This window comes from Anser cygnoides, chromosome 1 (assembly GCF_040182565.1).
Source record: "Anser cygnoides isolate HZ-2024a breed goose chromosome 1, Taihu_goose_T2T_genome, whole genome shotgun sequence".
Taxonomy (NCBI): domain Eukaryota; kingdom Metazoa; phylum Chordata; class Aves; order Anseriformes; family Anatidae; genus Anser; species Anser cygnoides.
The window spans coordinates 113,999,180-114,024,182 of NC_089873.1; the positions used below are offsets into that span (position 1 = coordinate 113,999,180).

General features: G+C 39.3%; 1 protein-coding gene and 1 long non-coding RNA gene across 2 annotated transcripts in view; one reads left to right on the top strand and one right to left on the bottom strand.

The window, feature by feature from the left end:
- Positions 1-25,003, bottom strand: part of RCAN1 (regulator of calcineurin 1) — a 41,143-nt gene that overhangs the window by 15,791 nt on the left and 349 nt on the right. The gene's annotated exons all lie outside the window — the stretch shown is intronic.
- Positions 22,969-24,945, top strand: LOC106043442 (uncharacterized). Its single transcript, XR_001211680.3, has 3 exons — positions 22,969-23,170; positions 23,507-23,561; positions 24,552-24,945. It is a non-coding gene; the product is annotated as an uncharacterized lncRNA (long non-coding RNA).

Consider the following 25,003-nt stretch of genomic DNA (forward strand, 5'->3'; position numbering starts at 1 on the left):
GTCAATCCCTTACATGTTTGAAGATAGGGGGACACAAGAAAAAAAAATAGGCAACTGAAAGACCACAATGATAGTCTTTCTTTAACCAAGACAAATGTAAATACGATCATTCCCATGGCCAGAAGCAGACAGAGTGCTAATTTCTTTCTATTTCAGAAAGCAAGGGGAAAGAGATGGTGATGGGGACAATGCTACAATGTAACTCATGGAAGTGATGCACATGCCTCACTAGAAAAAGCTAACTATGGAAATGGAAGGAAATCCTTAAACTACTCTTCCCTTTTTCCTTAAACTTTTTGAAGGCTTCTATAAATATAGGTATCTATATTAATCCTTTCCTCGGAGTGGAGATTTAAAAAAAGGAAAAGGAAAATTCTCCAGAGATCATCTACATCTGTTATCAACTGAAAAAGAAGGGCTTTTAAAGCAATCTGTTTAAGTTCATTTTTGCATACTCTAGGAAAAGCAACTGTAAACAATTTACTGCAGAAATGTAGGAAGTTACTTGTAAAAAAATAAGCCCACCCACCTGCCCCCCCATTCCCCAATTTATCAAGTAATATCTCTAAGCACTGTAACTACGAAATAAAGGAAGCATGAGGTGTTCTTCCTACCAGTATAAATAGGAAAGTCATCATCAGTCTGTCCTTCTCAAGGTTATTTATTTGAATACTAGTGTGGGGAAAAAAGATACAGTAATTAATGGATAGGTGGATTTGCAGGATGTCTCCTGCTCTCTTGAATTATTTCAGACATGCTATACAAGTCAGCTACTAAAACAAAAACTGGCTTTTCAGTTCATTGTTTCTTGTGAGGGGGCACCTTCTGAAGATGAGCCCTGTTTTGTAAAGATGGAACAGCTGTAAAGTTATTTATAAGCCAGATTCAGTCGAGGGAGAGGTCCACGGGATAGGGCACATGCTTAATGTTGGATTCATGCATTCTTTAAACATGTCAAACATACTCTGACAGTAACCACAGCTGGAGTGGTGCACTCTGATGCTGCCTCTACATGTCGCCCACGCAATAGAGTGAGCTGAGGGGCATTAGAGGGTATCTTGGTGCTGGGCTTGTACACTAGTCTTCAAACCACTTGCCTTCTAGATACCAGAGACCAAATTTTGAGGAAATGAACCTTTAGTGCTAGCCTTTACATATATAAATTTTGATAATGATGTATAACGATGTAAGTAAAAACAGCAACCAGGACAAGAAGCAATGAGGAATGAAGTTCATGCATATAGATAATCAAGTTGTGACAGCTTATGAGAAAGAAAGGAGGTAAACAAAGACACTGGAACCAGGTTCTCCAAATGTCTCGTGGTAAAGCAGGGGGGAAATACCAGTAATGGATCCAACAGTAACACAGCTCGGTTCCACAACTCAGAATATTTTACTCAAACCCTATCAAACTGAAGCCAGGGTGGTCAAAGCTGTCCAACATCCAGGTGTCCAGGTAGCAAGTGCATACCCTCCTGGAGCTGGAAGAGGCATGCACAACATAAATGAAAACTGCCAACAAAACACCAAACCTCAATTTCATTTACGATTTTAAAAGCCCAACTCTGTTTGGGTAAGTAAACTTATAAATACATTAAGACATGATATATTTTATAAAATAGGAACTTTAAAAAGCAGAATCCTGAGATAATTGGGCAGAGTTATGATCCAGATTCAAATGTCAAAGGCAGTCTTAGTGTTTTGGTATTTTTTTTCAGCAATACATTCACCAGAATAAAATCTTGATCTCAAGCAATATGTAAAAGAACAAAATGTTGATAAACATTTGTCTGGCTCTCTGGTTTTAGGAAACACACTGACCACCACATAAGGATTACAAGGACAACAGCACTGCTGATGCAATATCCTACTATATCCACTGAAATTTTTCTAAACAGACCAAAGAACCCAAGATATTTTTATCTCACATTGCACATTCTATGTAATGAAGAAGGTAATCATAAAAGGTCAATACTGAGGAGAAAAAGCAGAAGGAATGAATCCGTCAGCTTATCTTTTCTCCCTACTCAACATCTAAATCAAGAGTTACCATTATAAAGCATGAATCACTGCTTATTAAAGCTTCAGATAAACCAATTTAAGAAGCCTAACTACTTTTCTTTGAGCAACCAAGGCTGAATCTAGTTTTCAAATCTGTTCTGATACAGCCAGATAGCTTTTTCAGTGGTTTCTGAACCTACGAACAAGGATCTCTATGATGGCTATTTCTCCTCAACTAGTTGGACAGAGTTCCAAAGGTCTTTAATGCAAGAAAACTCTGAAGCCAGTTGTCATTTCTATTGATCATTTTGGAAGCTACTTGCATGCCACCAACCTCTGTTTTGGTATGACGTACACCACTACCCTTACACTCCTCAATTTCAGAGTACGTTGCAAGATGACATATCTTACAACATATTAAGTGAAAATTTCACAAGTGACATCTGATGGTGGAAAACAAAACCCAGTCAGTCTTATCTGATGACACTCAAACTGAACTGGGTCTTTCAAGCTGCAATGAAACTTTCATTATCACATCTGGGAAATCAAATCAGTTCAACACGGCTGGTTAAACAGTGCTTTATCATCAGATCCACCTGCATTTTTTTATTGAAAATAAGTCGACAAATTCTGCAACCTGGAGATACTCCAAAACCAAGCACATACTCCAAGGCTAAGGAAAGTACAAAAGGCAGCTTGGGCCATGCTGCAAGCAGCATTCTGTTTACTCTCCCATTCCCCTACACAGCAAGCTGCTATCTCCACTCAACCTGTGAGCTTCTGGGAAGAGGGGTGTAGTGGGTTTACATGGCAAAGTTTTGGTAGCAGGGGGCCATAGGGGTGGCTTCTGTGAGAAGGATCTAGAAGCTGCCCCATGTTAGGTAAGGGCCCCACTGCTGACCAGAGCTGAGCCAATAAGTGATGTTGTTTTGCACCTCTGTGAGAACATATTTAAGACCAAAAAAAAAAAATGCTGTGTCACACAGCAGCTGGGAGAGTGAGAGGAGTGAGGAACAGCCTTGCAGGCGCCAAGGTCAGTGAAGAAGGAGGGGGAGAGGTGCTCCAGGCACCCGAGCAGAAGTCCCCTGCGGCCTGTGGAGAGGCCCCCGGTGGAGCAGGCTGTCCCCCTGCAGCCCATGGGTCCCACATGGAGCAGATCTCCACGCTGCAGCCCGTGGAGGAGCCCCCGGTGGAGCAGGTGGATGTGGCCTGGAGGAGGCTGCGGCCCATGGAGAGCCCCCGCAGGAGCAGGCCCCGGGCCGGAGCTGCAGCCCGTGGAGAGGAGCCCACACAGGAGCAGGGGGTCTGGGGGGAGCTGCCGCCCGTGGGGGATCCAGGTTGGAGCAGTTTGCTCCTGAGGGATGGACCCCGTGGTACGGACCCATATCTGGAGCAGTTCTTGGAGAGCTGCTGCCTGTGGGCAGCCCACGCCGGATCAGTTCAGCAAGGACGGCATCCTGTGGGAGGGACCCCACAGCACAGGGGATGAGAGTGACCGAGAAGGAGCGGCATAGAAGAAGCGCTACAGACTGACCATAACCCCCATTCCCCCGTTCCCCTGTGCTGCTCGGGGGGAGGAGGTGGAAGAGGGTGGATGAGGGGGGAAGGTGCTTTTGGTTTCTTTCCTTTGTTTCTCACTTCTCTAGCTTGTTAGTAATAGGCAATAAATCTTACTGTCTCCCTATGCTGAGTCTGTTTTGCCCGTCACAATAATTGCTGCGTGATCCCTCTGTCCTTATCTCAATCCTTGAGCCCTTTTCATCGTATTTTCTCCCCATTTCTCTTTGAGGAGGGGGGAGGTGAGAGAGCGGTTGTGGTGGAGCTCGGCCGCCCACACGAGTAAAACCACCACAAGGGGTCATTCTGGAAAGAGAGGTCATGAAGATGTTTCCTCAATGCTATTCCTGTAGACTTCTGAGAATTTGGGTATAGCCTTACATCCAAAGATAATACACAGGTGTCATTATGCATACTCCCCCTCACAGATGGAGTACAGCTGATGCAAAATCTTCAAGAGCTATTATTATTCTTTGATGACATTTGCTGAAGTAGCCTACTGGCTTGCCTACAGTCTGATTACCTTTAGAGTGCTTTTGTTTGAATTAAAAAGTTGCACAGAGAAGTCTGGAACAATCAGTCTCTCCTCAAAAGGACTCCAAAACCTGCAAGTTTTGTTTACTGTTCAATCCATAATTCTTGAAAGATACAGCTCTTTCTTCTCCCTTCATTTAAAAATTTTACTTTATAAAGATATGTGAATTGCAACCCAATCTGACTTCAGTGAATGCCTGTCAACTTTCTGCTTTCCTTGATTTTAATTCAATAACTTGTTACATGGCAGAAGAGAATTCCACAGAAGGTTGCCCGCATCTATTTCTATTGTTTCAAAAGGAGAATAAAGAAGAAATCCCACTCAAATGAGTTCTTAATAGAATTACAAGCATGCATTTGAAGTCCGAAACTACAGATTGTACCCTGAAGCCGTATGTCCTTTCAGCAGAAAGCCATAATACCAATGCATCCAAAGTTTTGACCACAGAAGTGTGCATCACCTATAGACGTCAGCAAGGTTTCTATGAGGCCAAGTGCTGAATTCAGCCATTTGTCTGCACACAGAAGCTATCCACTCCACAGTTGCTCCACTGAAGGATAAAAATTCGTATAACCACTAATGTGTTTTTTTTTTTTAAACGCAGATTCCAAAAGCATTGCCAAGAAGGAAAGTAGTGGTTTTAACTGGATAGACTCTTACAAGATTTTTTAAGAGGAGCTTAAAATATGTGAATTGTCATGCTTACATTCTGTAGCCTACATATGTTCAAATAAAATATATAGAGCTGTGCTGTATCACAGAAGGGCTATTTACGGATCAAGTGTGTGACAGTTTTCCAGCCAACCATCAGAAAAATAAATACCTACAGTGTGCTTATTCCTTCCTTGGAAAAATCCATGACTTACACTTCCATTTCCAATCATTAAACACTAAATTCCTGTTCACTGACGGGTAACATGAAAGCCGTAATTTGGAAATTCCACAACAGAGTACTTGAGTAACCAACTACACTCAGAAAACTTTAATGTAGCAACTATATTCCAAAATTTAAAAGCTTTTTGCAACCTATTTCTATTCCTGCAAGGAATTTACTCAATCCATTGTAAATGGATTGCAATTTTGCCCTCATTCAAGTATTCTGGAAGAAAAACATTTTTCATACAATATATTCACTGGTAGCTATTTTGCTATTCATATTAAAAACATCATTCTGCTTTGAAAAGTGACTTTGATGTGCTGAAAACTAATGTTTAAAAATCTGCAAAAACTGCAACGACTGAACAGAATAATGGACTTATAAAAAAAAGTATCTTAGGATCTTATACATAGCAAGTACTCTAGAAGAGATAAACAACTTCTGTTTAAGTTTGTTTCATTGAGAAAAATATTTTTAATGAATAAGAAACAAAATGAGAAATGAATAAGATCTGCGTTGCATTCTGTCAGTCCATATGGATGGATTATATAAACAAGCTATTCCAATGCTTTAACTCCTGTGCAGCACCACTGAAGTGGTCATGAATAAACCTGCTGAGGAGAGAACAGATCCTTCTACAGATAAATCTAAAAGAACTCCCCTACTTTGTTTGAGAAGTGATATTTATGGAATGAAGGTGTTAATCTGAACTGAGCAACCAGGACATGCAGTTATCGCCAGTTCACATAAGGCTGCCAAAAAGCCTGATCAGCCTAGAATGCCATCCCACTCATCTGCACCTCAAAGCCAGCCAGCACTTGGTAGCTACACACCATCCAGCCTAGAGTAGCTGGTGTCTCTTTGGGAAACAGAAGAGCAGTGCAAGGAATATTTATGGCTGCTGTACACCTAGGAGGTATCGTAGAAAGTCCACAAAGCTTGTTCTCACCTGGAAAGCGGGAAATAGTCATTAGCAAACAGCATCATAAAGAGCAGTAATTTCTGAGGAGTACTCTACATTCACTAGGAGAATTGCTAAGGGCCTATAACCCTATATTCAGAGACCATTCAAAGATAGTCTCCTCAGGACATTACTTAATCCTTTAAAGAATGATCTTTCAAGGTTTAAAAAAAACACACAATAAACAATGCATTTTTTTTTCCCCTCCAGAGTTCCTTCATGCAAGGACAAATCTACAGAAGAAAAATGTCCCTTAAACTGATAGGGAGAGTTTTCTCAAAGTCATCAGACAGTAGGTCAAATAAATAGACTCTCTCGAGCCTCCTAGTAAGTTTTAATCGAGTATGACACAAGGATGAAGGCTTAAAGGAGAGCATTTGTGATTAAATAAAAATGTGTGTGAAAATACCAGGGACGGGAGAGAGCTGGAAGACCAAGGAAGAAGCATGCAAAACTTGGTTGTTAGCTATTCAGCTTGGCACAAGCCAACCAGGCAGCTCTTGTGAGCTTCCAGACAAGCTAGAACAAGTACCAGCATATGCCATGGCACCCAAAGACGGGAGGATTCAGAACTTTGTAGAAGGTGACAGCCAAGAACACACATGCAGAGTAAGACAGACATTTGTTCTGCAATCTGTGTAACGTGCCTAGTGTACAGAGGAACTTGCAAGCTTTAGGACCTTCTTTAATCCATACACTATAAAAACGAAATAAAACCACTAAGTTTACCTTAGAAAAAAGAAGTCTTGTTTAGTGTTCAGTTGCCAGAGCTCAAAACAAAAATGAGCTGACTGCATATAAAGACTGAGATGCACAGTGAGTAACTGACGATCTGAAAAGTGCATTTAGCATAGCACGTGTGCTTTGCATTTTAAGAAAGAACGAAGGCCAAAAGGGACGGAAAGAATTGGGAGTGGCTATCTGGTCAAGCATACAAAAATTTAGGAGAAAAAAGAATCCAAATGGATGGAGAAGTGCAGTGGTAGCTTCAAAATTGGTTCCCTATACAGAGACAGGGAGGAGATTGTTTTCAGTCTTTAGTGCAATGCTATCTTGTACTGCTAACAGTTACATCTATTTTCAGAGCCCTTTCTTATCATTAAATTTCTCCAGGTGTATTTTAACCGAAGAGTTAATACAACGGCTTTAACTTACTAAACAACAAGACACAGAACATATTCCACTAGACCAAACTGGTCTAACCAAGAATATATCCAGGCACAAGGTGCTGCTGACAAAACAAACAAACAATTCCCATGCAGCCCCCTAAAAAAGCTTGGATGCAATCACCTTTGGCAGAACCAGCTCTTGTCAAGCTGGAGGAAGCAGCAAGGAGTGAGACTTGTCAATCAGCCAACACTCACAGCTTCACACCTGTGCAAAGGTGTCAGTAACTCCAAGCAACTCCCTTCCCAACACCAGCAGCTCCCAACAGGCTGGTGGATCAGCAAGCACAGTCACAAAAGCTGCTGTAGGATTTGCTCCAAGGAAGCTTGAAAGCTGTACTTCCTCACCACGTGCACTTTTTTCTGGCATTTCTGATGTACCCTTTTAGTGCTGTAATGCCGTAATCACTAACACTGTTCTGATCACGCTTGCCAGGGCAAAAACTGAGAATTCACACGCTTGATGCCTTTGCATAGGTGAAAGACTGTAGAAGTTGGCTGAAAGTTACAGTGATAACATTAAGAGAAATATTCACCACCATCCAGCAGAGGAACTTTTGGCCAACGGACTGAATATGAGGATGCTAATTTTAGCCAGTTCTTTGAACAGCACTAAGAACAGTAATCAACACCAAGGTGAGGGTACATTATCAAACTTGTTGAGTACTGATGTGCAAGACTTCATTTCCACAGTTGTTTCAACCATGCAGACTTTGACTTTGCTTAGCTGTTATCCTGAAAGCCTGAGAGCCAAAGGAGAGAAGATAAGTAACATGTCTGGAAGAGAGCAAAAGTGGGCCCCCCATCTTAAATTATGCCAATGGAGAAACACAGGTAAAGAGGAAAGTTCGAAGAAGAAAGAAGAGGAATTCTCTGAGCATTGTAAATATTTGAAGATTTCTCAGAAGTATCCACACCTTTCATCTGATACTAAGTTTAGTTCAAAATAAGCATTTTTAGAAATGCCGTAAGAAAGTCAAAGAGCAGCAACTGTAACTGCTTGCTATTCTAACTATAGCTTCTCTCATTTGTGCCCCATGATTTGTATAAAATCATGGAAAGTTGCACTATTTCCTGATAGCATAAGGCAAAGACTGGTCACTCAAATATTTGACTAATTCATTCCACTGGGTTTTCCATAAGTGATTCATGGCTGTACTCTACTTTCCTGGAAAACATTTCACAAAGTCTGTACAGTATGTAAAGTAGTATATTTTCATTGTCTAGCTTCTAACTGTGGATTTTGTGGATTTTCAAGACTCTTTAAAAGCAAACAGCATTTTTTAATGAGTTCATCCTACCAAATACACTTTTGTTAACTCAAGCACTCCTATGCCCAGGATGACTGCTATCATGAGAAAGGCGTATGCGCTTGTTTTTCTGACAAGTTACTCTAGACTTACACGCACTTCTACTTATACATGTAACCAGACTTAGTACATCCTTTAATAGCACATTTTATCCTCTCTCGCCTGTCCTGATCCTGACATCGCTATTTTATGCTGATTCTGTTCCCAGTTAAAGTTAATGCCGTAACACTGCCACTTTCCCAAATGAAAGGAGGATCAAGTCCTTATCTGTAAGCTCCTCTTAATAGGGATTTATCACTATTTAGATGTCACCACCAAAATTATAGGGAGGTGGGGGTGGAACACAAACCATCAATAAATAGGAATTTAACTGTTTAATACAAATGAAGGCAAGACTGAGAACAGGTTGAGAGTTGATTTCATGGCAACCTCAAAAGCCAGAGGCTGGTCGGTACCAGTGAAAATACAAACGGTGCCTGCAAAAAAAAAAAAAAAAAAGCCTCGAAGAAGAGCAGAGCTGTCAGCAGACCTAATGCCATCTCCATTAACCCAGCAAGGGCTGCTGTGTTTAAATAGCTGGACACATTACCCTCTATCACGGTATGTGTGGGAGGGGAAAACCAAGGAGTCGAGTACGTACAAGCGAATCCCAAATCCATAGACACACATGAGAGGAATGGAAGTTTCCCCAATGATTTTTCTTACTTCCATATAGAAGTATGGTAATTACAGACACTTACCTCTATCAAGATTAAGGACAAAATGATGTTCCACATGAAGGTAAATTTGTGCGGGCCCTTAAGAGGAGCATCTCTGTAAAACATTCTCTACAAAACCCTCTGAGACCAGCCTAGAGAAACTGGGAAGGGGGATAGCAGTAGTTTGATTAAAATTATTTTAATGCAAATCTATATGCTTATTTTCTTCAAAAATGTTATAAAGAATTGTATATGTATTTCACTCAATTTTCTAAGTAATCTCATTTACAGGAACTCCAGTCACAGATGCCCTAGGAAACAGTTGTTTTTTGTTTTTGTTTTTTTTTTTAAAGGAAATTTAGGAAGAGCCTCCCTGAATACTCACATCTTCAATCACAAGTTTGTTCTTTTCTTGGAAGTCACAAGACTACAAATAATTTGTTTACATAGAGGGACTGAAAAATAATTACAAGTTCTCTGAAACTGCTTGCCAGACTGGTTCCTAAAATCCCTCCTGGTGTCAGTTCAACACATTACACACCAGTGGGGCTGACTTCAGTACCTGATCAAAGATCTGGTTCCTCTGGTCAAGCCTGAGTCTGGAGGGTACTTACTAAAACAAATGTGCCTTCAAAGTAGTTCCCAGGACCCTCACCTCCTCCCATGATCATTAAGAAATTTAAGGGACTGTAGTTCTGTTTAGTATGCAGATAAGCCCCGGGTACAGTGAAATGACATGTAACCTTGTTTCCCATTTAGATGTGGGTTGCTGTGTCTGTGCAACAGGTTGGTTCTTCTCACCAGCCATTCTTCGCTGTGCAACAGGACAATCGATTACCCAGTTTCTCCCTTCCCAGACAGTCTGACACAGCGTTGCTCACATTGCTTCTGGCTTGAGTTTGACTTACAAATTTCATTTTTATGGGAACTTTACACTACTTGCTTCAGGCAGGTTTCATTGCACTTTCCATTAAGCCCTTCTTTGAAATTACCAGAAGTGTTTAGGCTCTAAGCTTTATTCGTTTTATCGGTTTTAGAAACACGATACCACCCATCTAAATAAAAGCGCTATCAAAATAGGAATAATCTTATAGTGCTGGAAGCTTATTTCCCTCTGAAAGTTAAACAATATTGAAATTTCAGTGGGATATTGAACATGGAGGTAACTCCTCAGGTTTCCATACTGCTTTGAAATTTGTTGTTTACCTGCTTTCATAGTTCCCCAAACACTTTTATGGAAAATACAGCCATGAAGCCTTTTATCAGGCCAAGGAAGAAAGGCAGACAGCTCCCTTCAGGGTGCTGCCCTAAGCTATTCTTAGCCTGTTTGCTATTACTGCCACTCTCCAAGGTATTTCTGAGGAACTTCATTAAGTTACTGCAACAATAAAGTCCTAGTCAAAGGAAAGACTGGGATTGTGTACTTAGCATTTCAATAAATACAGAAATAAAGACATTTTTCCCATGTGAACAGTTAAGGCTTATCACTTTTTCCAGATGAATTGTTTTGATTGGAGTACTTCTGCAGAAAGCTTTTTTGGAGATGAAGTGCTTTATTTCACAAAATTTGTGAGTGAAAACACCTAACATACCTATACCCTTCCTTAAAACGGTTTGTATACAATTAGTAGATACTCTTTTAGGAGTCACAGTTTCATAAATGCTATTTTTAAGCATGGGTCATTTCTCAAAGTCACTTAATTTTGACAGCCTCTAAAGAAAAGCACTACCTTGGTTGTTTGTAAAGCCAATCAGGAAAATTTCAGCTGACATTCAAAACCTGTCAAGAACAGTAAGCCTACAAGCATTTCCAGTTCTACATTATGCAACCTGAATGTTACAAAGTTTTTGTAGATTTAAATTCAAAATAATTACACAATCTTCAAATTAGACAATATGCAATGCAAAGTACTCACCAGAACAGTCAGCACAATAAAGTGATACTTAAAACAAGCGGGAGGGATTAAACAATAATGAGCACAGATATGTGTTGGAAAAAAGATGTGGTGGGGGGGAAAATGTTAGCAGGTCTCTTAAGAAACCACGGTCTTATGAATTTACAAGAGATATCACATTATCAGCTATAAGAAAGTCTGCTGCCTGTTTTAGGGCTCAGAAACTACTAGTTACATACCCTGGGAAGTTTTATACTGCAAGCTGATTTATCTTTAATGTTTTTCCTTATAGGAGAGGGAGAAAAAAAAAACCACAAAACATTACACTGCTAAACCAGGGAAAATTCTTTTAAATTACTCCACTGCAAGCAGTTTCATCTGTAATCACATAACAAGTGCAGGATGTAGCAATTACAGTAACTCCTTTTGTCTGAGACAGATGAAGCTCCAATAAAATAAATGCAATCAAATCTGTCTGTTCAGCAGTAAGCTTTGGTGTTTCACATCCAATCTATTAAAAAAATAAGATTATCCACTTCAAGAATGGAGAATTAGGATGACTTGGTTGGATTGCCACATTAAGCCTTTTATAGCACTTACTTGCCAGTGGTCATACTTTGGTTTTAGATTTACAGCTCCAAGTACTATTTCCCCCAGACTCTCATGGGGTATCACACAAACTTCTCAGCCTTCCCTCCTACTAGGTATGTCCAACTGCTCATGAAGAACATGCTGACCTTCCAAGAAAAAAAAAAAACACAAAAAACTATTATTCAGTGCTCTATCAAATCCTCAGTGCCACACAGAGCAGGTTCTCCTGCCTGAGAGCTGCCCCAGTGCTCAGGAGCCTGAAAGGGACCCAGGCTCCTTCCCTGACACAACCTGGGCTTTGGGACTACGTTAGCACAAGCTGATGAGAGTTTAAGTGCTTGTACTACATCGTGCGCTGAAGTTTTGCAGCTGTTTTTTGTTTTTCTTTTACTTGGCTTTCAGGAGATCCTTTATCTCCTTTCTAAAGCATCGATTTGTTGTAAAAATACTTGGGCAATATTTAAGGATTAAGTGACAGAGCAACTACACTCCTAACAATTATGGTTAAACCATAGGTCTCAAACTGAGCTTCTGGAATTTAAATTAGGCTTACCCTGTGAAAGGCAGACATGGAAGCAAAGACAGCACAGACTCACAAACTTAAGTAACTTCTGTTTTCCAATTTATGATTAGCCACTAAGGGATCAGAAGTTAACTGTTACATTCAGTCTGTTTCTTCTGTGATCTCGGATTTGTGCGTAAGTGATGTTTGATTGTACTTTTTAAAGCATCATAAACTTTTTGCTTCTTTACTTAGCATGGCAATTAAGAGACTAAATCTACTACAAATAACTTCGACAACCAATTAACTGTGGGAAAGAACTCCCTGCCACCAAAACAGATACTAGTGTTGTCATCAGCTTCCGAGACCAAAGGACACTCAACAGCATCAATTCAGGTCCCTGCCATGTCATCTGAGGCTCTTCATAGTCTCCGCATTGCAAGTTACAGCGGGGTTTGACTATTCAGTATTCCCATTTACTTCCACACCAACTTTGTCTGCAGGAATCTATAATCTGATGGTCCCTAAAATATTCCTAACTTACCTGAAGTCCACTTTTTAAATAAAAAGCTAGTTCAGAACATTTTCAGAGATAAATGCTTCAAAACTAATATGGTATGATGTTATACCTAAACTTTCGCATGCTATGGAAAGGACAAATGGACTCTCATTAGTACTTAAGAATCTTACACAGAACTTTATAGTGCTCCGTCCCTTTTGATTAGGGAATATAAATATATATCTTTCAGGCCTTTAATGCATCTTCAGGACTGCATCATTTAAGGGGTCAGAGGATTATTATTGATGTAAAAAAGATCATTTTCAGGTAGCAAATTGAAGTTAGCTGTCATTTGGAGCATTTCTGCTTATACAAGTATTCATTGCTGCATGCTGTCAGTTATTTTGACACACTTAACACACCTTATATTTATAATTCAGTCACTTTCATGTGCCAGATTTTACCTAAGTAACAACTTATGCTTTAAAAAAAAATATTGTTAACAGGTGAAACTAAATCTAGATATTACCTTGGATTTAAGATTATTTTTTTTAAAAGTGTGTAGAATGTTATTTTAGTCACTTTTCTTTCCATCTTTAGCTGTCACTTCCAACAAGTAAAAATAGGTTTTGTCCCAAAAAATCTTTTTTCCCCAAGTTATCTCCCCTCCACCTCCTACCCCCCCAGTTATGGCAGGCAGGTGAGCTCTGTAATACTGACTGAAGATATGACCATAATCTTGATTAAATTGAATAAATAGTTAATCATAGAAGCTTCATTAACATTAAAAAAATGCAGCTTTCATGCCAAAACTACTCCTTGAAGGAGGAGGAAGGTAGGGGGAAGAAGAGGACTAAACCATATGAAAGCAGCATGGATTCTGGGGCTTTAAGGACCTTCTTAACAGAAAGACAACAGTATTTGTTTAACTTCAAGATGAAAGATATTCTCAAAGCCAAGTACAAGTAATGTATTCTACAGCACTCATCTGCCCACTCTTTTACTATGTTCCCTGTGAACAAGGGAAAAATAAAAGTCAGGGGAAAAAGGTTATACTCAGGAGTCTTTAGAAAACCACAGAGCTGTTGAGAAGCAGGCTGCTATTTTGTGAACTTTGAAGAATGAAATTTTCCACTGGAGTCAGGGAAGGAAGAATGGAAGATGGTTTCAAAATATTTTTAAAGAATGTTCTGGGTGGGTAGCAGAAGAACAATACAATTGCAATTAGCGATTGTATTTCTAAGAACACACTAAGCGTACCCAGAAGATTCAAAAGCATTTTTCAAATATTCTGATAAAGATAACAGAATGAGCCACAAAAGAGGCTGGATTTTATCTTCCATCAAATGCATTTTTGTAAGCTTAGTGTCTAATATTCTGTGATTTTCTCAGATATGTTAGGTTAGTGACATGCTACATAGTGTGATAAATTATATAACCTATATTTCTGAACATACTGAATATCGATTACAGCTTTTTACCAGCCAAATAGGAAGCTTCACAAACTTTGAAGACAAGCTATGTAACTAACCCTTTCTGTGCAGCAGACATATGATAGCAACACAAGGGCTGGATTACTTCAACTGTTTATGGAAATATCTTGGCAATAAGAACATGCGAAATACCTATGACCATCTGACCTAACCTTTGATGCCTCATGGTAATTTTGCTATTGAAACACTACTGTTAAAAAAAAAAAACACTGCCACTTAAAGCTGTTGCAGTGCCTAACAATAGAGCTTTTAGGATGCACTTCTGTTTTTATGTGAAACACACACCTGTTTTAGATGAAGGGGGAAAAGACTTATCGGAAAATAACTCCTGAAACCGTTTTAACTTCCTGAATATTCAAGGCCACAGCATTTGTTTATAAACTTCTGCTTCAAATAACATTGCTAAAAACAAATACAGTTCATGCATTTCAGAAGACTGCTTCCCCTGTAGCTTTATAAGTATGTAGCTTTCACTTTTTCTCAGCAGGGGAGATGAAAACTTCATCGTTGTACTCCAGTATTGATAAGAACACAGTTTTTATTTTGGCAGCTTCCCAAGGAAGAAACAAGAGACATAGCTGCATCTCAAGTAGTTAATTAGGGAACAATTTCTCCCCCAAACATCTCCTGTCAAGAATTAATGCACTTAATCTGCTGTCGGCTAGGTTACTAATATCACTTTTAAAACTTGCTTGACATATACCAAAGAAACTCAAAATTTGTTTGAAGTTATTACACACCTCTCAGGCAGATGACCTTCTCCCACACTCGGTTTCTCAAGTGGAAAGTATCTGACTCCTGATGCAAAGACTATCTATTCATGCCTAATAGGTGGGCTCTGTTTAGTGTTGTTAAATTATATGTTGTAGTGAGGCGTGAACACATGGGCTAACAGCATTTTTAACAGTCAGAAGTCACAATGATTTAACCTAGTCTCTGATCCGATTATTCTTTTGGTTATACAACCCCAGGCAAGAGTTATTCATACTTTCCACTGCCTGCAACAGCAGCTGTTTCACTATCACCCTGGAGCCTCAGGAAAATTCAAGCCCTTAATCACTATTTCCATGAGCCAACAGATCTTTGCTATCAGCTTGAAGTGATACAGCCAAAGTGCCAAGAAGTCTAACTACAGGAAATTGATTAAAAAACTATTCTGCAAAGAAGCAGCCACATACATCAGAAGTTGGACAAATACCACTAGTGGGTTCCCATTGATTCCTTCAAGCATACACAAGCCATGCACACAAGCTTTGTGCACATCCTTCAAGTACGTACGTCCCGCTTGATGCGAGAAAACTTACTTCTCTTACTAAATAAGATCACAATCTGCAGGACGTACAGATTCTAATTCTTACCTCATCTTTTCTTTCTTTGCACATATTTAATTTCACCCTGCTCCCCAAACTGGGCAAACCAGTCTACTGCATACATAATCCCACTTTAGACAACTAGAAGCCTCAACTTTCTGCAGTAACGGGCAACTTGCTGCTGCAAAGCCCCCAGTCCCAAACAAGTTATCAAACTTCTCTCACAGATGGGAGTTGTTCTTAATACACTTCGTAACAACACCTACATTTGCTGGGTTGCCTTCCCTTTCTTACTTTCACAGAGCGGTTTGGGTTGGAAGGCACCTTAAAGACCATCCAGTTCCAACCCCCTGCCATGGGCAGGGAACCTCCCACCAGACCAGGTTGCCCAAAGCCCCATCCAGCCTGGCCTTGAACACCTCCAGGGATGGGGCTTTGATAGTTATCTCACAGATGATGTCTTTTATTTAACCATATGGATTATGAATGGCTTCTTCACCTACAAAATCAGAAACAGGATAAAACCAATTTCTTATAACAATACAACTTGAGTCTACTGGCACTTCACCAGCTCTGTTACATTAGCTTCCTATCTCCACAGAGAACGGAAACAGCACCTCTATGAAAGAAAAAAGAACAATTTTCCATGCCTTTCAGCCAGTATTTGTTTGGAAAGCAGCCCAATCTTTAGAAGTACTTCGCATTCAGACAGTCCCTTGTTTTGAAACCAAGCCCAAACCTTCCCAGAAGCTTCCAGAATATTTTCTTTCATTAATGAAATAGCAAAGTGATTCTTTTACTCACCTATACAGCATCTAAAGAACTATTTCTTGTCAAAGTCTGACTCTGTTCTAAGGATACCAAGGTCATCATCATTAAGTATGTGATGCATACACACAAATAAATCCAGTGACCAAACAATACTTATCTCGCCATTATCTCCACACAAAGCTAACATTCAATCCAGCACAGCTATTTGCAGCTGAAATACAGGACACACACCCATTACAGCATTAAGGTTTTATGACAGTTTCTATGTATACCTCAAGAGAGCTCTCTGCAGCTTCTCAATAGGGCAACTACAATGTAGCTTTCAAGATAGAAGTGCCAAAAGCACCTTATTTTTCTCCTTGCCAGTCTTCTGCCAAATGACTCAAGTTTATCCAGTCAAACACCCTTCAGCCATGCTGAATACAGATAGGAAAAAGTAATCACAGTACTTTTAACTCTCTCTGACTTCATTCTCTTAATAGGGCAGTTTGGTCACATTTACTCCTCCTAAAACCACAGCTTCATCAGAACGATACATTGCCTCACTGTTTCTCGTGGCTTTTGTACTTCTGTAATATCTTTTGTACTTCAGGAACAACAAGCAACTGAAATCCAACTCATGAGGTTTGCAATGTACTCAGCTCGGTAGCTAGGAGTATGTTTTCCTTCCAGGAAGTTTGCCAACATCAAAATAACTCCAGAAAAGAAAACCTCAAAAAAGGAAAAACAATTCAGTTACCTGTGTCCGATCCAATTATTAGCTTCTGAACTATCTGAAAATCTACAACAAAGTGAAGTTTATCTTAGATAACACGGATACTTTTTTTTTTTTTAAATGAAATCCAGTGCACACACTAAGTATCGATAGCTCTGCTTTTATGAGTGGTACCAGTAATAAGTAACTTATGTAGTTAATGAAGTAAGAAGAAAGCCCTCCTAGTTATCTCTGGCAGTAACAAATGCTTGCAGGAAGAGAAAGAAGATATAAAGGCAGGTAAATATAAACTTCTCCCACTTAATTATTGCAACAGCAAGTCACAAACTTTGGGGATCAAGGTATATACCCTGATCACAGTGCTCAATGGCACCCATGAATCTGTCCCACCCCTTTCTTAATATTAGGCTTCTGGCTTCCCTAACATTCTAGGGTAATGAGATCCCTGGTTTAATTATGCATTACACACACACAAAGTTGTATTTGAGACCTCATTCCCAACTTCAGGTTCACCAAAGACAGCTGGATATTTCAGCTTCACTAATGCATTTCCAGCATATGTTCTATGCTGGAAATATTCCACAGGGTGGCTCACTCCCACACCTCCCCTCTCTCATGGAAACAAGAAGCCTTTACCCTTCAAACTCCGGTTGTAGAATTTGATGTAGCCCACGTCTTTTTTTTAAAGAAGCCTGCAAATCCTTCATGAATACCAAGTTACAATAACTAATACTGCATGAATGATCTCTTCAGACTTAAAAAAAAAAAAATACAGTTTCCATTGGGAGGTGGGGGCACATTCTGGCTATCTGAACGGAAAAACCTGTAACTAATTATAAAGCCATTCCTAGTTGCTTCAGGCCAGAGGTGTGTAGAAAGCTTCTGCCACAGACAAAGCGAAGTCCTTGCGCTACTGACAAGAGTCTCAGCTGGGTCCATCTCTGAGGTACTACTATCATCAGCTGCATCAAGTCTTGAGGGGGGAAAAAAAAACAAACACAGCAACCCAGAATCTCCACATCATGGTTTTCAAACTTGCGTTTCATCAATTTGAAGTCTCACTGAAAAACAGGACTTTTATATTTTTATAAAGTAATCCACAGAAAACATTAACAGGCTTCAAAAAGTGTTCTTTCACACTCAGTTTTACTTGACACATTGGTGTCAAACAGCTCACAGATTTTTTATCAGAAGATGCAGCAATGTCAACAAAGAAATCTTTTTTCCCCCCTCACTAACTTGAGAAGCATCTCCATGTAAAGCTTAAAGTATGGTAACACTCTTTAGACCTGGTAGTGCTTAGAGCAAGAGTTAAAAACCAAACCAATCCCAACTAAAGCTACCTAGCATCCCAGCTGTTTGTTAGAACACTATTTTAAAAATACAAAAACAACGTACACACAAGGATCTACAATATTTTTTCACTATAATAAAAAATACATTATTTCTATTATGTGCTATATATGAATTTAACAGTGTACCTGTTTTCAAACATTTTACTCATTTTTTCGTTTTCAGTTCTGATACTAACTTATGACCCTAAAAGACCAATATTAGACAAAAATACACATTTACAAACATTTTTAATCAAAACGTGACCAATTGAACAACCATTTTCAGTGACAAACTGCTGGAGATCTAAGCTTTCTCTACGACTGCTGTCAAAAAGACCATCTTTTATTACCGTTTTAAACCTATTTTGCTTAGGACAGTTTAGTCATTACTAATTAACATAAGCATTAGTGCTTATACCAGCAAATATTATAATGTCGAGAGGTTTTTGTAATGAGTTTCAAGCTTGTATCACATCTAAATTCTGTAGTTATTTTTACATGGGCACATCTGTGCTGGTATTTCTGAAGAACAGACCTTGATTTGTTCCTGAAAGACACAGATAACAAACAACATAAGGAAATGTACTCCACAGCATTTTAATGTACACTGGACTTGTTGGGGTGACCAGAGCACGGTGATTTAAACCAGACAGAGCTCTTCCAAATTTCCATGAGATTCTCCAGGGAAATTAAAGCTTTTAAACTTGTATCACAAATTTTGCATAGTCTTTTTTAATGACTTGGGGTTAATGATTAGAGTATTAGATCACACAGGAATATTTTTTTCTTTAATATCTACAACACCTATGCTATTAATGACCATTTTACGATATTTATTTTTACTTTGCGAAAGTATTTTTAAGCCACTTAACAGCCATATCTCAGGCAGCATTACTGAAACTGTTTCCATTTATAGCCAAATATGCTAAATCTGAATGTTGCTTACCCTTATTTTCACCCTGTATGTATGACTTTCCCTAACATATTATATAAGTGACATACTTCCCTTTTATTTCTACATATAAAAGGATTTGCACTGTTTGCTCGAGGAATGGGATGATCTCTGTACTTTAAGGACTTAACTAGTACTAGGACTTTGGATGTAGAAATAAGTATTTTATGCTTTCCACGTGACCTAGGAGATCTACAGAATGTTCCCAGTGTGCTATAGAACTGAGACTGCTCCCGAATCCCTCCTCTCAAGACCATGACACAGAAAGCTGCAGCACGAGGGCTCTCTTGTTAGTAGCTCACTATGTTAAAGCTTCGACTTGTATTCATGTATGATGCATTCTGAGATGCCCTGAGGACAAAAATCTACAGAAGTGAAAATAATTCTCCCTCCCCCTGTGAAATCACCCTTTCTGCTGTTCCATGGCACTACCTGTACTTTCACAAGAAAGATAAGTATGGAAGGAAGCCACTCAAATTGCTGTTCAATGCCTCAAAGTCCAAGTCTATGAAAAAAGCAGTCAAGCACTGCTTAACAAACTTCGTTGTGCTGTATAGTCTCTTCAGACCCTTCTACACCAGCTGAAGATAAGAGTACTCAGCTCAAAAGGTGATTTATTCAAATCATTTTTGTGATGACAAAGAAAGCAGCATCCCACGTGGGCACTGGGAAGAGCAACTAGAAAGCCTTCTCTGAGCTCACAGGCCAGAAAAAGCTACTCAAGTGGGAAGACCGAAGACGTCATCCTTAAACGAAACAGACACACTGAATATTCCACCTCTTCATGACTATTGCTGAAGTTTCCATACAGACCATATATTTAGTATAAAATGTTCATATTATTCATAAGAGTATGCCAGCTTTTTAGACAAAGTTTTTCCAAAGACCCTCAGGAGCTGTGGAGGTGAGATATCCCAACGACCCTCAGGAGTTCACGTTTGTCCTCAGATGCCAAGACATGAACAAGTTCTGCCTATGCACTTAGCAGACTGGATGCATCCCAGAAGCCATAAAACTGCATTAGCATGGTATTATGCTCCACTGTAACATCAGAAATTATTACGTCAGCCATAGCGCTACAGTTATACGGTCTCCAGACTTCAAGTCACTCAAAAGTCTGCCTTAACCTGTTAATAGCTGCAGAATAAACCTGTATCATCTGAAAGTACAACACCTAAATAATTCTGAAAATTTAATTCTACTGCAAGAACTTTCATACCAGAAGATTATTTTTTTTTGAATCATCCTTAGCCATTTTACTGTTCAATGTAAAAACAGATCATTGGGATAGGATTTTGAACAACAATCTTAACCCTCGGCTTTTCCTGGAAAGCAACGAAATAGAATTATGAACATTGTCACAAAAATGATTTGAGGAAAAGCACCAGCACATAAAGAATGAAAGCCTTCAAAAACATGCACAGAAAAGTACGAATTTCAGACAGTTCCCATTAAGGGAACATTTCACCAAAACCAGTGCTGTAGCCACAAAAATATAAGCTTTTTTTTTTTTTTTAAATGTGACCTAAGAGGATTAACAAACTTTAAGTAAAAGGATTAATGAGGCATGCGACTGAGACAGGAAGAGATTACCAGAAAACCCAAGCACTATTCTGTAAGGAAGGTTTTGTGAATACTCCTGAGAAATTTGACCAACTTCCTGTAAAGCAGAAGTAATTCTTTAAGTATTTAATACAAAATACAGTCAACATCTCATGATTATTTCAGTAGGCTGAAAGTCAATTAAAAGTTTCCAGAGGCATGGCTCATTTAACAATGAGTTTATTTTCAGATCAATTCACAAACAAGTTTTTCCATATTAAACCTATACAAAGCTAAAGGAAGACTAGACTTTCAAGGCTATGATAATCATTAACGAGATGCAATATATCTGCCATTACTGCTTTTGCTCTCGGTTATACTGCTGCAGAGAATTCTGACCTTTTCAGGCCTTATCTTCAAGCACAACTATGATTTATTTAAAATAATCAGGCGCTGTTTCACAGCCAGTTCTACCCGTGCTTGCCACTGGAGGTTACATGAGGACGCAGATGTTCTCTCCTAGGGTAGGAGGAGACCGGCTCCCTCCTACTAATGCACTGGAAAGCAGTCAAGCTAAGTTCCTTTAAAAATTCAGCTTTCAGGGAAGTTTTCTCTAGCAAGCTCTGGAGAAAAACTATTATTGCGATTTAACAGCCTGTTATCTACGAGTGTGGGTTTTCCATTAATTAAGGGAAACCTGCTACATTCATTACTTTGCAGTAACTTGCGAGATTTAGTAGACTAAGGCAATTATAGGAACCTTAAAGTAATGAAAGGAATTCAACCCACTCTAAGGAAAACAGCTGTATCCAAAATCTGTCCCTGCCCCCATTAGAAAATGCCACACCACAACCCACCAAAACTAGTTCCTCAGTAGCCCAAAGCTGAGTTCTTTCTAGAAACTTTATGTTCCTCTTTTAATCCCCTCAAATTAAATGAGTGATACTTGTCTACAATTAAGCTGAAATGGAAACCTGACAGAGCAGACCCAGGTAACCTACTTAGCAAGAGACTACTGGGGCATAAATGAAGTTATTTAGCCCCCCAGTGGCCGTGCTCTGAAGTTTAAAATCATCAGTGAAGTATGCCACATCCCTCCAGGATTACAAGACACAAGCAAGCTATTACCTTCTGCACTTGCTATTTCTCAGTGGAAGTTCTATTAAAACATTCAAGTGTCCTCCACTGACACAAAAAAAAAAAAAAGAAAAAGAAAAAATGCATACCGGCTGAGGAAGACGGAAATAGGCAAAAAACAATTGCTGGCTCTGGTAATTAGCTACTGACGCTTTTAAATGAGTACACAGGCTCATTTTAAAATCAGTAATAGTACAGTTACGGCAGATCAAACTCATCTGCAGATTGCACGAATAAATATTGCTTTAAGAAAAAAAACCACAATTTCTCAAGCATAAAGTCAACATTAAAACTACTGAAAAGCCAGGGGAAGGAGTAGAAGACATTTCAGGAAGTCAGAATAGAATTTTTTCCAAGGTAATTAGCCAACCTGAAGATCAGATAAAGTGTTTTTACTTGAGATCATTTACCACACACATCTGTGAAAGCAAAGGTAAGGGGATACAGAGTCTGCAGGAATTTCTCCAACTGGGAGTTAGAAAAAGCTTGAGAGTATGTATTTCGACATTCTAGGGAAGATTTTGGAAGTGATGCTTAAATACCTCATGGATGGCTTTCCAAAAAGTCAGATTCTTTCCTATGTGAATACAGGAGAGAAGAAACTATCACTTACTAGTGCTATTACCTTACCTGAGAAGATGGTGTATTTTTAAAGAAATTTATGTCAAAACCTATCCAAAAAAACAAAATCAGATTTCAACTGCAAAAAAAGAAAGAGCAAAGACAACCAACATTTCCAAGACTTAAAATTCTGTACTTTCAGTTTTGTTGTGCCACTCTTATCATTAAAAAAAAAAAGGATTTCACTGTTGAGTGCTTACTTCAATATTTTTCTGTCCAGAGAAACTGTGAAAATTCAACATGGCATGAACAGCAAAACAAAAGAAAACAAAACCCACAAAAACAAATAAAACACCCCTGGCCCAGTGATGCATTCTGAGAGCAAATCACTGATTTTAGGGAACCTGCTCTGCGCATTCTCACTTCTAAAAACATCTCTGCCCAAGCAGTTTGGTGGCAATGGTAATCTAAGGAAATGCTGTAGCCACTGCCCTACCTCACCCCTAGCTGAGGAGGAAGGAGTTTGACACAAGCAGAAATCACTGACTAGGGAGGGCAAAATGGAAATAGTTGTTGCCAGCCGTTTCCCATCTCACCTTTGATTGGATCAACCCTCCTCAAATAGGGCAATCCAGGATTACTAAAGGGGCCTACCAAAGACAAGAGAAAATCCAACTCTGCAGAAGAGGTATTTTAAGACTGTTACATTCACGCTATTTCCTACCTTTTCCAGAACTCTCAAAACACATGGAATTCAACAAAGGTAACAGAATATTTATAAAAATGCTATCTCTAGCGATGCTATATTTTGCAATATGTTTATTCATTCCTTTATGACAGAAGAAATTTAGTGCAATTGTTTGCAAATCCTGTAAGAGCAAATTTGACTCTTCCATAAACTGAGTTTTCTTAAAAGTAGCTCCTTAAGTATAGTAAAGTTATCATCTTATAATCTATTCCAGACGCTAAGTCATCACTCTAGACCAAAACCACCTTCATTTTCTTAGGTACCAGAATTAGTAACTCCTAATGTAAAACTGGATGCATGCACAGAAGGTGCATTTTAATACAACCTTACTCTTTTCATATTAACTAACAGCAGCACGATGAACCTGCCTTTCACCAATCCAACCAGACCGGGATCTCTGAGAGCAGTAAGTGCCTCACCCCACCTCTTCAGTAAATCACTTCAGTGGCAGAGATTCAGTTAGCTAAAGTGAGAACTGTTCTTTAATCTATTAGAAGTCTGCGTACACCTACTAAGTACCTCAACATTCTTTATAAAACTTCAAGAAAGATTTCTCTTCCCTGCTGGACACAAACACTATATTTATTGAGGTTCAAAATAAAATTAAATTCCTAAGGCGGAGAAGAATTAAGAACAACAGCTATGCTGCAGTAACTGTGCATATTGTCATCCCTGTTTAAGGCGAGACAGTTTACACCAAGATGATTAATTAAAACAATAGGAAATAAATTTGAGATTAATCTGCATTCCTACCTGCTGTGACTCTTGGCAAGAAAAAATAAGTAGAAAGAATAAGGAGGAAAAAAAAAAGACTGCCATTTCAGTGATGCATAAGACTTTGCTCTGATCTAAGCTTAGTGTCTGGAGACAGAGTCTTTGGAATTAAAACAGAAAGACGGAAAAATGGTTTAAGTGTTTAGACACGTCCTGATCCTTCATGTAATTATGCATTTACGTTGTCATATCTGTGTTTTCAAAATACACCCTTTAAGGTTATAGAATTCACCTAAGAAAAGTACTATTACCACCAGCAACTGAAGATACTAGAAGTCATATTTTCTTAAGCACATTTGGAGTGAACTTGAATTAAAGAGGATAAATCCCTGTGAAGGTGCCATTCCTTTCCTAGCAGCAGGTGCCCTGAGTGATACAGGATTACGCTGCTGTTAAGTTTTCGATAATAATTTTAGAAAGTAATAGAGATGATGCAGCTACATTGTACTCCAACCTCCAGTTCATTTTTAATGCATTGCAACTGTTAGTAGCCTTGAGCTGTTGGACCTCTGCTATATCTACTCTGTTTTTCACAGAGACAGCCAATTGTTGTAATAGGATTTTAAACCAGTACATTTGTTGCCTTATTTTTCAAGTCGGTTTCATTTTGATCTTTTTTAAGAAATGAACATCTCCTTCAGTATCAAGGGCACCAGAAAATAAGAGCTTGATGGAAAAAAGGGGTGTAAAAATAAAGAGAAATGCTGGCTTCACTGATTCTTTAATTCTGGTCAGTGGTGTGACAGGTAAGAGGAGGTAAGCTCGACTTGAATCCAACTTCCATCAGGAAAGCCACGGACGAGGTGAGAAGCAATCCTGAAGCGTTTATATCTATTTATTAGACCTGGATCTGTCAGGCAGCTTACAACAGCCTTCTGACACCTGCTGTTACCCTGCCCTGCTCTGGCAGAGCGGCGTGCAGCCCTCTCTGCTGGCTTTTTAAACAAAGCCGGGCGCTGCAGACCCACTCGCGATGCCCAGCAGCTCCCTTTGCCTGCTCGCAGGGCAGCCCCACGCCTCAGAGGCTGCCTGTCGCCCCACCAAGCGCCTCGGGCTGCCTTCACGAACCCTCCC